The sequence below is a fragment of the Bidens hawaiensis genome, unplaced genomic scaffold (assembly GCF_021521415.1).
Source record: "Bidens hawaiensis isolate Kalapana, Puna unplaced genomic scaffold, B.hawaiensis_p1.1 tig00046811_1, whole genome shotgun sequence".
Taxonomy (NCBI): domain Eukaryota; kingdom Viridiplantae; phylum Streptophyta; class Magnoliopsida; order Asterales; family Asteraceae; genus Bidens; species Bidens hawaiensis.
Genome location: NW_027498357.1, coordinates 38,590 through 54,756, shown reverse-complemented (window position 1 = coordinate 54,756; position 16,167 = coordinate 38,590). Strand labels below are relative to the sequence as shown.

At 38.9% G+C, this 16,167-nt stretch overlaps 1 pseudogene across 1 annotated transcript; it reads left to right on the top strand.

The window, feature by feature from the left end:
- The first annotated feature begins 1,544 nt into the window (after positions 1–1,544).
- LOC143596638 (putative inactive receptor kinase At5g67200 pseudogene) lies at positions 1,545–5,220 on the top strand (annotated as a pseudogene). The gene is made up of 3 exons (XR_013146747.1): positions 1,545–2,465; positions 2,882–3,338; positions 4,601–5,220. The product of XR_013146747.1 is annotated as a putative inactive receptor kinase At5g67200 pseudogene (transcript).
- Positions 5,221–16,167: the final 10,947 nt, after the last annotated feature.

Genomic DNA, 16,167 nt, shown 5'->3' with positions numbered 1-16,167 from the left:
AAATATTAGTCAAAAGGAAAAAGATACCATGGTAAAGATTATTATTGTATATAGTTGTAAAATAATTACGCAGACAAAACATATGCTTTAACCTATAAAGCTATAAAGAATTAAAGATAGTCATAACTTGTAAAAGTTGGGATTGCCTATGCGCCAAACAATTCAAACACAAGAAGAGTTAAGGAAACAAAAAAGCGACTAAACACAAGGAAACAATCCAAAAACACTTACCCATCCTTTCTGTTTTTTAGCTATCCTTCCATGTGACGAAATTATTTCTATTATGAATTTATATACTTGTGTTTATTTTTTTTTAAGTAAAGAGTTATATATGATTTTAGGCTTTTAACACGATTAACTACGAAGTTTTCATTTACTTCACGGTCAAATAAACTCAAAAGTCAAAACGCATCAATAATGTTTAAAACAACGAGACAATCTTTATGATTCATAAATCTCTTCTAATCACGACCGATATGAAATTTTCTTATAGTGTTATGGTCACACCGTGTAGAATCATAGTCTTTGATAAGGTAAGGCCCGCCATTCCAATTTAGAGGACGTGAGATTTACCTAAGGTGCTCTAGTGAACACTCCCGAATACTCATCGTCAACGTGTTTTTTAACGTTTTTGTTGCGCTAAACAAACAATGTTATCAACTAGTTTTTTTACCCGGCACGTTGTGCTGGGCAGCTGGCAAAACACCAGTGTTGAAACCCAAATGATGATAAAACCTGAGAAGTACGTCAATGGGACGACACGAATACAGTTGGTATCTGTTGCATTCGTTATGGCATAGACAATGCTAATAAAATTTGAGCGTTAAAACCAAAAATCAATTCGTCAAATTAACATATAAAAAGATTAATATATTAAAAAACAAAATATTTAAAATGATGCTTATTTGATCGGCAAGCCTGGGTGGTGTAAATTCGAGCGTTGTCAATCCCGACATTGAGGCGTTAACACTACATGAATTCGGTTGATTTCGACTACATTTGTTACGATGCTGGAGCTAAAAAAATAAAAAATATATATAAAAAAATTAAGATGGACCAATGGTCAATTGGGGGTGTGGGCGTAGATCAGTAAACTTATGTGTAGGTAAAACCTAAGCGTTGAGGCAGCGAGTCTACGTGAATTCGGTTGGTTTCCGTCAGTTTCGTTATGATACCGGAACTCAAACGAAAAAAATTAACATTTAGTTGGTTTTATTTAAATTCGTTTTGATAACTAAAATAAATAAATAAAAAAACAAAATTCATGAACTTATACGGTGCCGCCAAGTTGCGACACCAAAGTTGATATTTATAAGTTAATATTTATACAGATTAGTAATTAATCTAAACTTACTCTCTACTTAAAAATGAATATTCTATTAGATTTAAATTAAAGCCATGCTTATTCACACTCCCATGCTTCACTAAATTCAAACCCATGTCTCCACTTTGTTATTATCCAAAACAAAACCTTTCACGTGATCCTCTCACCACTCTCCCTGTATACCCTGCCATGGCTTCCTCTCACTCCCATTAACCCCAACATGAAATATTCAACCTTCTGTTGTACCTTCTTCATCCTCATACATCTCTCATCATCCAAACCCCCTTTACCAGACGACGCCGTATCACTCCTATCATTCAAATCCAAAGCAGATCCCCATAACAAACTCCCATTCACCATCACCAACACTCACTGCAAATGGCCAGGAGTACAATGCCAGTCCGACGGCAAGGTCATTCGCCTCCTCGTCAAAAACTTAAACCTCTCCGGATCCTTCGCTGCCAACACATTAACCAAACTCAACCAGCTTAGAGTCCTGAGCCTCCAAAACAACTCGCTTTCCGGTCCAATCCCGGAGGACCTCACCGGTCTCATTAACCTCAAAACCCTATTCCTGGACCACAACTCCTTCACCGGTCCCATCCCGGTTTCACTCTCGTATCTTCACCGTCTCCGTACCCTAGATCTCTCGTTTAACAAATTAACCGGTCCCATTCCGGTTAATTTAACAAACTTAGACCGGTTAAACTACCTCCGACTTGATTGTAACCAATTCAACGGTTCGATTCCACCTCTTAATCAATCATTTCTTCAAGTATTTAACGTCTCGGTTAATAACTTAACCGGTCCGGTTCCGGTAACTCCTACGCTAGCTAACTTCACTACGTCGTCGTTTTCATCCAATCCTGGACTCTGCGGTGAGATCGTTCGAACCGAATGCAGCTTCATCGGTCCGTTCTTCGGGGAAAACTCGACGTTGTTATCTCCGCCGCCGCCACGTGTTCAGCTAGGGCAAAGCGCGCAGTTGCAAAAAGAAATACCTAATTTTCGAAGCTCCGGTTCGCGTAATCATAAAAGATTAGCGTTGATTTTCGGTTTCTCTGCCGGTGTAGTGGTGTTGATTTGTTCGGTTATGTGTTTAGTGATATCAATTAAAGCGTCGGAGAAGAAGAAGGTAACGGTGAATATTAAATAATACATTATAATGTTATTGTTATACGATTTTTTTTTCTGGATTATGCGGTTTTATAAAGAGAAAAGTGGTTTTAAGTGACGGACTTAAATGCTTTTATGTAATTTGTTATCTGGATAAAAAAGGTTTATGAGATACATCAGCTAATTTTTCCAAGTGCTTTATTGGGGACGATGGCATGGATTGATACTTAAAAAGTTAGCTGATCATAATCGGATGATATCTAAGATAGCAAATTACCTAAGCACTTAAATTTTAATCATTCACTTAAAACCACTTTTATTTTTTAAAAACATCTTATACAGCAAAAAAAAAATCATTGTTATACTTCGTATTTTAAGTCATTGTACTTCTGTATTGTATTTAGTTGATCAGTATATTTTTTTTAATTTTCACTATTATAGGATTCCGCGAGTGAGATAATGGAGATGGCGGCGGTGGCGGATGCTGCTGCCGAGGTAATGCGGATGGAGGAGACGAACGAGTTAGAAGAAAAGGCGAGGAAGCTGCAGCAAGGGATGGCGATGGGGAAAAGCGGAAACCTAGTGTTTTGCGCGGGCGAGTCGCAGATGTACACGCTGGAGCAATTAATGAGAGCGTCAGCGGAGTTGTTAGGGCGAGGATCGTTAACAACTACTTACAAAGCGGTGCTAGAGAATCATTTAATTGTGTGTGTGAAGCGGTTGGACGCTGCGAGGTTGGCCGGGACCAGTAAGGAGGCGTTTGAGCGGCACATTGAGGCGGTGGGCGGGTTAAGGCACCCGAATTTGGTACCGCTTAGGGCTTATTTTCAGGCGAAAGAAGAACGGTTGCTGGTTTATGATTATCAGGCTAACGGAAGTTTGCATTCTCTTATTCACGGTGAGTTTGTTTCTATTAAATATTAAATGTTGCTGGGTTGACTCAGTAGGTCGATTTGGCAACGAGTTGACTCAAGTTGGTTGCCAATGGACAAGAGCTGGTCAAATTTAGTGAAGATATTTAATTGTACGCTCACTAGATTTACCAACTTGACTAGAGTCTAGTGGAATCTTTCAGAGTTACAGGTTGGTGAGTTATTATTATGGAAAGTGACGCACAAGTTTTGTAAAATATATAATTGACACTAGAAACAGTAGAACTGGAATAAGTTCAGAATATGGATAAATACATTGGGTCCGGTTAACATATCATCATCACCGTACTCAGTATATCCCACCAATAGCAATGCTATGGTAGGGTCTGAGGAGGGTAAGATGTAGACAGCCTTACCTCTATCCCATAGGGATAGAGAGGCTGCTTCCGGTGAGACCCCCGGCTCGATAGTAGTTTTGCATCAAGCTTTGGACATAAGGCACATAGCACTCAATCATCGGGACACCGGCTGATTGGTGCATGTGCCCTTGTCTTTCGGCTATCAACGCCACCACATGATGCCTGATTAACCTTCCGCCACTTTTAACGTTATTTTCACGAGATTAGTAAAATAACGTCAAAATTAGTGCAATTTTACTTTTGCCCACCCGAGGGTTCACACATATATACATTATATGCGCGCACCGCAAGCAGGGCTCTGGGTCCGGTTAACATAAAGTGAAGAAAGTTGTCTGAAGCGAAGGCACGGTGACCAGTTTGGTAATTATGCGTATGGCGTATCATGCTAAGCCACGAAAATAACTAGCGTAATATTATCACATCGTGTTATTTACAACTAGTATGCTAGTTGTAAATACCATCGTAGTTTTGTTGCGTTAGTTACATATTGTGATGTGGTGTAACTATGCAATGAGTGTAATTACCAAATTGCCAACCGTGTCATTTTTGCCCTTCTCTTTGCAGGTTAAAATCAATTTGTATTTGATCCATCTATCATACATATATAATCCAAAGTGTTGCCTATTTTTTGCAATAAACCATAATTAATCTATCAGGTCTTATTGAACAATTGACTGATCCTAATCTTAATTAGGTTTTTTGAAACAATATAAATAAAACTTGGGGCCATATATAGTTACTTTCTGTTAGATGAGATTGGTTGTTATTGTTCATATTGGCAGTGTGTGTTATATATCAATGGATCATATAGTTGAAATTTGAAATGTGGGTACAAATATAAATGTTTTTTTTGTTTTTAACACATGTAGGGTCAAAGTCAACAAGAGCAAAGCCTTTGCATTGGACATCATGTTTGAAAATAGCTGAGGATGTGGCACAAGGCTTATGTTACATCCACCAAGCATGGAGGCTTGTTCATGGCAATCTTAAACTATCAAATGTCCTCCTAGGTTCCGATTTCGAAGCCTGCCTCTCGGACTACTGCCTCTCCGCCCTATCTGACCACCAACCTGACGACCACAATCCTGATTCTGTCGCCTATGAGCCGCCAGAAACACGCAAGTTAAACCACCAGCCAACCGCCAAGTCCGATGTCTACTCATTCGGGGTTCTAGTGATTGAGCTCTTAACTGGGAAGCCTGCAGCCGAGCACCCGCATTTGATGGCAGATGACATGGTGAATTGGGTGAAGTCGGTTAGAGCCATGAATGGTGCAGAGGACAACCGGTTGATAATGATGGTTGAGGTGGCGGTTGCGTGTAGGGTGAGCTCGCCAGATCAGAGACCTACCATGTGGGAAGTGTTAAAGATGATTCAAGAGATTAAGGAAGTTGCTGTTACAGAGGAGTTAAATGGGTCCTTAACATGAAGTGAAGCTTTTTATTTTTATTTTTTTGGGTGTGTGTTGTAAAGATTTGGGTTTCTAGTATAAAATTATGATCGATATGAAAAGCTAGTCATCAATTAATTTTGCATGAATTATAGAGTTGAGTTGTCGCGGGGTTGGTGGGTACCTAAATGAATGCGTGTTGAACACTTCGATTAGATTAGGATACGAAATCCAACATGTTCCTGATATGTAATTGCTAACAAGAAAGATTGTCAAGTCACTGACCATTTAGAAGATTAGAATACTGGGACCAACTATTTCAGTTGTAATAAGGCCCATTAAAAACAAAAGTTTCCAAAATATATGAAAGTTGAAGAAACAAGAATGGTGCACAAAACAAGTGTGGTTAAGTCACTGATCGGCTGTGCTAAGGCCTAAACCAAGGTTACCAAATAAGGGAAATCGAGGAAGAAAAGAAAAAACAAATGGTGATCAATGCATGGGTCGATGTTGCATCAACAGTGCCGTGTTTGGACAGACTATTAGTACTAGAATAGAAAGACTATAGTGTAAGAATAAATAACATATATTTATTTATATATGATCATTATAATAATTTATATTATAGGGTAAAGTTAAAATACAAATAGAGACATTAAAAGTGTGAGAAGAATTTTTGGCCACACACAAAACCTCTCAAAAAGTTTTTAAAAAAAATAATAATAAAAAAATCATAACTCAATATATAAATAAAAAATTAAAAAAACAAAAATGTTTCCCCCGTCAATCCCGTTCAAAAAAATCAAAAACAAAAAACAACGAAATTACATAATGCCGAAAATGAACAAACAAAACAATGATAAACAAAAAAAGACACAATAGATCGCAAAATATAACACAATGCCGAACAAAATATGACACAATGTTGAGTAATATAACACAATATCAAGAAAAAAAAGATACAATTTCAAAAAAAAGACACAATCAATAAAGAAAATAAACACAAAACAAAATGATAAACAAAAAGAAACAATCAGCACGACCCATAGGGAGGATAGGGAGGGCTACAGCCCCAGGCCCAATAGTTTTTTAGGCACACAAAAATTTTCAGTATTTATATATATAATATACAAATCCTCATGGTTCAATATATTGATCTAGCTAAACTAGTGTAACATCCGTATTTTAATATTAACAAATAAAAGAAAATTTATTATTACGTGTGTGTCATTAATTTGATTGTGTGATAGTAATTAAATTATGTTGGGTTTGGGCTTGAGAGGGGATTGGGCCCTAGGGCCCATGGACCCCCTATAGATACCTCATCCTCCACTCCATTTCTTTTCTTTCACAACAAACACACTCAAGAACACACACTTCCTCTCAAGCACCCGGATCCAAATCCGAGCAAAAAGAAAAAGGTGAATCTTGTGTTCAACGCCATCAAACACCAAAGAACACGTCCAGATCATCGGGTTGTCTAGATCCGAACCCAACCGAGACCAAAAGGTGAGGCTTGGCCAACAATGTTAAGTTTTTATGGTTGGTTTCGACATGCAAACTGATAGAACAATAGATCGGGTTGTAAGATGTGAGAAAAACATAAACTTGGTGAGTTATAACCTCACTGGTATGATATAGGACAAAAAGGTGATATTCGGACCTCATAAAACACGGGTATACAAAGTTGGTACAACCCAAAACCCATTAAAAGGGTAGAATCGGACCCTAAGGGAGAGTTGTAACATTTTGGATTTTCTAAACCGTATTCGTTTACTCATAACCCGAACCGGGAATATTCTAGATCATTATAATTTATCAAAAATCAAATAATTATGAATACTTAAGTTTCCATATGTTCACTATAGGCTCTTCATGTTTTATACAATGCTTATTCCTTAATTATTGCATAAAAGTTCAACAAATGACCAAATACTAAAACGTTAGGGACTAAACTTGTAAAAACCAAACTCCAACCCATACTTGGCCGGTGCGCCGCGTGGGCAGCCCCCACCTTCCCTTCGCGCGCCGCCTCCAACCACCTGCCCAGATCGTTTATACTCTAGTTTGTTTTCTAGCTCGTTTAAGGTATTAAATCGCTTATTTTAGGCATATTAGAGAGAATTAAGGACCAAGTAAGCATCCTATAACTAAAATACAATTCCTAATTCGATTCCCTCTGCCCAAGATCAGATCTTTACCAATATTTCATTGATTTTTTCTTTAAAACGTGTTTACTTGCTTAAACGGGCCAAAAAGCCTATATTTAGTTCGTTTTAGCTATTCTTATATAAACAAGCCTCATTCATCTGCTGTAAACCTTAATCAAACCCTAAAGAACATACTCTAGCCGTCCTACTTTCTACCCAGCTCGTAAACCCTTCAGTTTTTGCATCTTCGTTAAAGATTCAAGACTTGTTCGTTGACTTTGCTTGCTTTAGGATCTTTGACTTTCGTTTCTCATAAATCCTTTCATTTTCCGGGTAAGTTGTAAACTGTAGAATCGTTCATACGCATTACCTAGTCAATAGCCTTCAATCAATTTCGGTGATTGAAGGGTGTTGACTGGTCAATTGCTTCAAAACCCGATAAAGGGTAAAATAGTTAACAAGTTTGACTATACGTTTTCTCATGCTTCTGGTTGGATTCAACATTCGGTCCAGAAGACTTTTATTTTCAAAACATAATTTTAAGGCTACTGCCCAAAACCCGACTTCCGACTCAAAGTTCAGATTCTGGTCAGTACCAGCTCGTTTAAACATTAAAATCAACATAACTAGAGTTCTACTCATTCGTTTGGATTGATTCCAGCGGCATTAAGTTTGTTTTTATTTATAGTTTCATATCACAAAGTTTCAGGTTCTGATTAGTTATCTCGTTTGACGCGTTAGTGGACAACTCGCTTAAACCTTACTCGTTTATCATATTTATTAATCACTTGCCTTCCATCTAAGTTGAGTTTGATCATTCCCCTTTTTATACACTGTTTTCAAATATTTTGGGGACATATGCGTACTTGCTCATATTTTCTATTCTATATATATACACAAAATCGCAAACATAATCATTGTGTGATTATCAGTTGAATGCTATTTGCTAATTGCTACATGTTTAATTATTTATTTGATAGCGTTTCGGAGAGGTCCGACATATCCCCTTTTTTATAGGGTTCTCATTAGTATGATCATACGACCGTCTTAGTAACCGGAGCCCGATTCGCTTGGCAAAGGTAAACCGACAATTTAGTCATTATAATCAATGCCCGATTCGCTTGGCAACGATTCATTGGCACACGAATATACTTGATTTTGGTTTGTTAAGGTTTGATTGATTATTACCACATAGATTGGTTTGCGCATTTATCATTTATCAATTATCAAAATTGATGTGTTGTAAAACACTCGTATTTTCCGCACGTTTTATCTACGTATTATATTATATTTTATATGTTTTAACTCGTTTTATATAGGTTTTACGTACATTTATTAATCTTGTAGGTTTTGGGTAAAAGAAAGGTAAAAACCGGGACTTTTCGAACATTCTATGAGCCTTTTACGCATACAAGTTTAAGACAAAGCTCAAGGCACGACCCGTATGCATCATGGAGGCCCAAATACTATTATAATATTATAATATAAAGAATTTAAAAACCCTAGAGCTGCTGGACAGCAGCCGAACAGCAGCAGCAGCAGGGGACAAAAAAAGAAAAAAAGTTTTTTCGGCTAGGTTTTGAAGGTTGTGGCGGCTAGGGAAGGAAGAAGACACAAGAACCAAGCCTCGGGATTGAATCCCCATCGTTTTTGACAGCAAGAACAGCCCCGGAAACATCCATATCCTTACATCGTTTTCATTGTTCATACACTTTGATTTTCTTGTTTAGTTGTTGATTTGTTTTGCAATTGATTGAGAGATTGAATTGTTATTGATTATTGTTGATCATTGGATGATTGTTAAGATGTTTGGTATGGGATTAATGATGTGTTTATTAATTGTTTGCTGCTGTCCAAAAATGATTCTCGGCTAAACTTGTTAGTTCTACCTAGGAATGATGATTCTTGTTAGTGTTTGATAGGTTTTATGGATTATTTGATTGATAGACTTGAATTGTTATTGTAAAGTTTGATTTAGACATGAAATAGGTTGTGTTTAAGGGCTGGAAATTTTGGTGATTCATTGCATAAACCCCGTGTGTCGGTTGATTAGTTTTGTATTGGTTGATCGGTGCATTGTTTGATTCTAGACTTGGTGTTTAGGTTTTGTTTGCGGTAGGTACCACCGTAGGGTTTTGTTGCATGATTAATTGGATTAAGTACAGCGGTTAAACACCTTTCATGGCCTTTGCATGCTAGAATAAGGATTGCGCGAGAGCGAGTTCGTTTCTTGTCAGGTTTAGGTGTTTGAGCGACTAGTTGATCTATTTTGGTTTAAGTTGAATTGTTCCTCTATCCTTGGTTGTGTAGTATTCATTGCCATTAGGGTCGAGTGTTGGTGAGACCGAGAGGTGATCCTTCATTAGAACACGTTAGCAATTGTTTACCGGTTTGGTCGTTTTAGGCGATTTTGAGTAGTTTAGGCTTGTTGAGTGAGACCGAGAGGTAATCCAGTGAGCCCGAGCGATCCTTAGTCGTGTCATCTTTAGGGACCGGTGTCTATATATCATTCAATCCATTAGCTTTTTAGACCTACAATTTGATTCAGACCTAGGTAGACGTTTTCTCCATCCTAAGTTAACACAGTTAGTTTTCCGTTAAGTTTTCTATTTTTGGTAAGTTTTGTTAGTTAATCCAGTTAGTTCAGTTAAGTTAAAAGAAATCAAAAATCAATATAATATTATTTTAAGGTAGGTCTTGTCTAGGGTTAGTGATCTTTAGCGTTCTAACGTGTCCACGTGTTCGATACTCGGACTTCCTTAGTCTATACTACTTGCGATCGGTACACTTGCCGGTTGTGTGTGGTTTTAGGATTTTAGTTTTAATATTAAAGCTTAGTTGTGAGGGTCATTATTATAGGGTTATTAGACACACATCAAATATATATATATACACATATATTTGTTGTTTCAAAATTGGTGATCATCTCACTCAACATGTGTTGTTGATCAAACTCCATTTTCTACGCATATGCAGGTTGATTGAAGATTGAAGTTTGGACATTTAGAAAGACCTTAGGATTATAATGAAGACAAACTTGAATTTAAATGGTTGTATCTATTTATTTGAATTGTATCGTTGTATTTGATTATTATGTGTGTTATTTGAACAAAATAATTAATTAGATATTGTCATTTATATTTATGATAGTATCTTTGAGCTGTGAGCAATCGGATCACGCCCCGGCATTTCCGCCTTAGGTTGGGGTGTGACAAGAGTCACGGAGGAAAATGGCTTTAAAATGGTAAAAACGAAGAAGGAAAAAGAATTCGCATCGCACAAGCCATGCTAAACGAAACTTCCATGCGAAGGGAACTTCCATGCGAAGCGAAATTCCATACGAAATTTTCATGCGATTCAATTTTCTGATTCATTTTTGATAAAGGACTATTAATGAAAATAAAATTTAATATTAATTTACATTGAGTGTGACCAAAAGTTGGTACCTGTTTTGTAAATATATCAGAGTTTTGGGTAAATTTTAGCGGAAGACTTAAAGGTTTAATATAATATTAATTTACATTGAAAATTTACTTGGGAATTAAATACCCAAGTTGAAGTTTTACAAAATATTGTTTTTAATATTACAAGTATTTTATAAAAAAATTGAGCCATCATGCGGTGTGAACTTCTATCTTCGAGATGACTCTAATCCTTGCTATATACCATCAAACTTAATTACCTGCAGGTGGGATTAAAATACGTCAGCTATGTGCTGGTGAATAGTTATGACTCTAAAAGCATTTAAATAATAGTTATAATACAAATATAGTTTTCTAGACATTGCTCAGCAGAAATATTTCTATTTCCGGTATTGTGACACTGCCCTACACACACACAAGTCTCCAAGCCACGTAGCCCATTCCAGAGAAACTATATATGACCATTAACCCGCGGCCACGTAGCCTTTGACTGTTTAGGCTTAACGGTTATGTTTGGATCTAGACATATGTGTATTTGGTCTGAGTTGTTTTATTCTCTACTTTGTATTATAAAGTTTTAGAGATCACCTAATCTCATGTAAATGTTTAACTGACTCTATAAGACAAACAACCTGTCTTTTCTATAGAGTATAAATATGTTTTAACTGTTTGTAAAGGTTTAACGTATTCACGTTATAAAAAGGTTGACCGTATTCACCTGTACCGATGATGTGATTGTTTGAAAACCTTTCTTGATTGCGGCTGATTGTTAACCTATAACAAATAGGTTTGAATGATCACCTTGATGGTGTTTCTTGATTAGACTACAAACTATAAGTCTGTTTTTAACCTTAATTAGGTTTGTGAATGTTTTGAAATCATGATTGTATTAGTGTGACGTTTGGTATAGCATGCTTTGGCCTAATAGGGTTTATCACGTTGGCAAACTTCTCCAGGTAAGTAAACGGGTCCCGCGGTTGATTGGGATGTGTACGAATTACTTACCTTATGCAAGAAGAGTCTACTAATGATATCCCCCTTCCAGTTACTACATGCCCGTCAAAATATAGTTTTGTATAACATTATATTTATAAAAATAATGTTTGATTGAAATCTGTTCGTGAATGCTTTTGAAAATACTTTCAAGGTTATAGGTCATAGCCTTGACTGAGTCTAAGCTTAATATAATATGATTGACAATAACTTAGACTTAGATTCTACCTTAGTGGATGCTTGAAATACTTATGCTAAGGCAGAACGATTGCTTAGTTGGTAGAACTTCGTTCCTAACTCGCTCAACTGCTCTACGGCTCGTTAACACTTCAATACTTGCACAAACTTCACGAAAAGGGACCTCAGGACTTCTCGGCAAAGCTAGCATGCTTCCCAACACTAAGTGTGTGTTTGTGATGGTGAATGTGGGATGAATGGGGTTTAAACCCGTAGCCCCCCTTTTATAGGCATAGTTTTGGGGACCGTCGCGTAGCGCGATGGTCTTTTCCTTAGGCCATCGCGTAGCGCGACGCTATAATTGATAAGGTTATGCCACGTGTTGACACGTGGTTGGCCACGTGGCCCTGATTACTTAATGAGGTATCGCATAGCGCGATGCCCATCAGACTCCGGGTCGTCGCCTAGCGCGGCGCCCCCTTTTCTTGGCTTTCTAGGAATCTGCATCGCGTAGCGCGATGATCCTATTTATCTACCCATCGCATAGCGCGATGGGTCTAAAAAATCCAATTTTTCATTTTCAATCCTTTAGGTTTCAAAATTGTCACTTTTGGTCCAAAATTGATCAGGGTATTCCCGAGATGTTACATGTATAGTAAAGAATGAGTAAGAAAGCTAACTTAATAGCTAGATATAGAATTGCTTGTTTATGTGTGAAGATGTGAAACGTTTTATCGACTAACTATTATACGTAGAAACTAGCACAAGTGGACTCACAAAGGGAAGTGTGTAGCACACGGAGAGTACTGTGATCAGCTAATCACAACTGGCCACTGTTATTACCTGTTAGTCTTACTATCCATGTACTAAACAATTCCTGAAGTGATGACGTTTGTGTTTTCCTATAGAATACGAATCGCTGGTGCTAAGAAGACTGCTGGAAAAGGAAGTCGAACGAGTCGCCGTGGTAGACCACGTGTTACCCAAGTACCCCCCGAAGAACCGATTATCAAGTCTGATGAAGACAAAAGCCTGACTGTGCGAGACGGAGGGTATCAGCTCGACCCTGCTATCCAAGCTGCCATCACTCAGGCAGTAGCTGCTGCAGTGCAGAATCTACATCAAGAAAAGTCGAATGAGAGCCATCCAAGAACTGTTGAAAAGACTAGAGAGGGTAGTAAACAGAGTGAAGAGAGTGAGAAGGGGGGGTCAAGTGAAGATCGGTTGGCGAAGGTTGAGGAAGGAAGGAAGAGTCGTAGTGGGTGTAACTACAAGTCGTTCAAGGGTTGTGACCCACCGAAGCTGACCAGTGTGAGTGACGCAATCGCTACTCTCCAATGGATAACTGCAATGGACAAGGTTATCCGAATTAGCGAATGCCGTCCTGACCAAGCCTTGGGTTACGCTACCCAGTCATTTGGGGAAGAAGTGATGTTCTAGTGGGAAACGGTTGAGCAAAGGAAGACTCCTACCGAGATTAAGGCTATGAAGTGGGAAGATTTGAAAGAAATGGTCATAAAGAAATTCTGTGCAGATGTAGAAGTTGAAAGGGCTGAGATGAGGTTTTTGAGCTTGAAGGAAAGAAAGATGACAAACTGTGAATACACCACCGAGTTTAACCGCATGTCAAGACTAGTGCCTGAAATGGTGAATACTGAAGCCAAGAGGATCAAATGCTACTTGAGGGGGCTGCCACAAAATATTCGCACCTTAGTTCGGGCGAGTAAACCTACTACTTTTGATTCTGCTTTCGAACTCGCAGAAATGGTTTATGATGACCTGGCTGTGGATGACGTGGTGGTGGTGGAAGAGAAGAAAGAGAAGAAGTAGATTGCTCCTGCTAAGCGACCGGGTACTCAGTTTTGGAATTCAAGGGAAAAGAAGCAAAAAGTGTAGGAGAAGAAACCGTGCAAGACTTGTGGGAAGATGCACGGTGGAGAGTGTAAGTGGAGTGCCAGGGGGAATACTTGCTACAAGTGTGGGAAGACATGGCACTACTCTCGCGATTGTAACAGTGAGCCTGTCTGTTACAAGTGTGGAAAGACTGGCCATATGGCGAGAGAGTGCACTACAAATGAAGCTGGGGGAAGCGGAAAGAAGGATGCCGAGCAGTCTAGGCCCAAGACCAGAGCCTACATGTTGACACAAGAGCAAGCCAAGAAGATCCCTGATGTTGTGACAGGTACGTTCCTAGTAAACGGTGTTTCCTCTTCAGTTTTGTTTGATTAAGGTGCGACTAGGAGCTTTGTAGCTACCTCATTTTGTAAAACAGCTAATATGATTTGTTGCCGTGTGCCTAAAAATTTTATGGTCGAGACCGCTAATGAGACCTCAGTTAAAATTATGAGAATGGTTAAGAATTGTAAGATAGAGTTGGAGGGACACAAATTCCCTGCTACCCTGTATGTGTTAACCTTAGGAGGATTCGATGTAGTATTGGGGATGGATTGGTTGTCTGAGTTCAAAGCTCAGATAGTTTGCAAGAGTAGATTGATAAGACTGAAGTCTTCGGATGGTGATGCAGTAACAGTTTATGGTGATAAAGAAAGCTCAGGGCTTAACGTCATTTCGATGATCAAAGCCGAAGGTTTGTTAAGGCGAGGGTGCAGTGCCTACCTGGCGTATGTCGTCAAAGCTACGGCCGAGACGAAAGAAGTGAAAGATGTTCCTGTAGTGTGTGACTATCCCGAAGTGTTCCCTGAGGAACTTCCGGGATTGCCACAGGAACGTGAGGTGAAATTTCAGATAGAGTTAATGCTAGGAGCACAGCCCGTCGCGAAAGCACCTTATCGTCCGAGATGAAAGAATTGATGTCCCAACTGCAAGAACTCCTCGATAAGGGTTTTATAAGGCCAAGTGTTTCTCTGTGGGGCACGCCGGTGTTATTCGTTGAAAAGAAGGATGGGAGTATGAGAATGTGCATCGACTACAGGGAGTTGAATAAGCTTACGGTGAAGAATAGATACCCGTTGCCACGGATTGATGATCTGTTTGATCAGTTACAAGGTGCTAGTTGGTTCTCGCTAATAGACCTCAGATCGGGCTATCATCAGTTGAAGGTAAAAGAGGCAGACATCCCTAAGACAGCGTTTCGAACGCGGTATGGGAATTACGAGTTCCTTGTGATGTCATTTGGCCTCACCAATACTCCCGCAGCATTTATGGATATGATGAATAGGGTATGCTGGCCGATGTTAAAGAAGTCGGTTATCGATTTCATTGATGATATATTAATTTATTCAAATAGCAGTCTGACAATGCTGAGCATCTAAGGGAAATATTAGAAGTTCTGAAGAAGGAGAAATTGTACGCTAAGTTCTTAAAGTGTGCATTTTGGCTACGAGAGGTACAGTTTTTAGGTCACATAATCAATCTCGAGGTAATTACTGTGGACCCAGCTACGATTGAAGCGATAAAGAATTGGAAGACTCCGCGAAACCCGACTGAGATACGTAGTTTCCTAAGGTTAACTGGCTATTATAGGAGATTCATTATGGGCTTCTCTAAGATAGCCGCACCATTGAACGGCATGACCCAAAAGACTATACTATTCAGTTGGGGTAAGCATCAAGAAGATGCGTTCGAAGAATTGAAGAAAAGACTCACACATGCTCCAATCCTTGTTCTGCCCGATGGTGAAGAAGATTTGGTAGTCTGTACTGATGCTTGGTATCAAGGGTTAGGTTGTGTGTTGATGCAACGAGGGAAGGTCATAGCCTATGCGTCTAGACAGTTGAAAGTTCACGAAAGCACATACCCGATGCACGACCTGGAGTTAGCAGCTATAGTGCATGCTCTCAAGATTTGGAGACATTATTTGTATGGTACTAAGTGTACCATTTATACCGATCATAAGAGTTTGAAATACTTCTTCGAGCAGAAATAGTTGAATATGAGGCAAAGAAGGTGGTTAGAACTGATAAAGGATTATGACTGTGACATCAAGTATTATCCGGGAAAAGCTAATGTAGTCGCTGACGCCTTAAGCCGAAAGAACGCAGAAGTTATCGCGATGGTCAAGTCTTATAAGTTGGTTATCAATTCAGATTTCTTCAAAGAAATCAGCAAGGTGCAGTCAGAGGTGTTGATGAAGAAAGAAAGGATCTTTGGGCAGCAGAACGAGTTGATAGAAAATACTCATGGTGTAAAGGCCAGGTTTGACTGGATGTGGTTTCCATGACATGGGAAACTTAGAGGTCGAGTCCTAGACGAGGCCCATAAGTCCCGTTACTCGATTCATCCAGGATCCACCAAGATGTATCAAGACCTGAAGAAAGACTATTGGTGGCGGGTATGAAAAATGA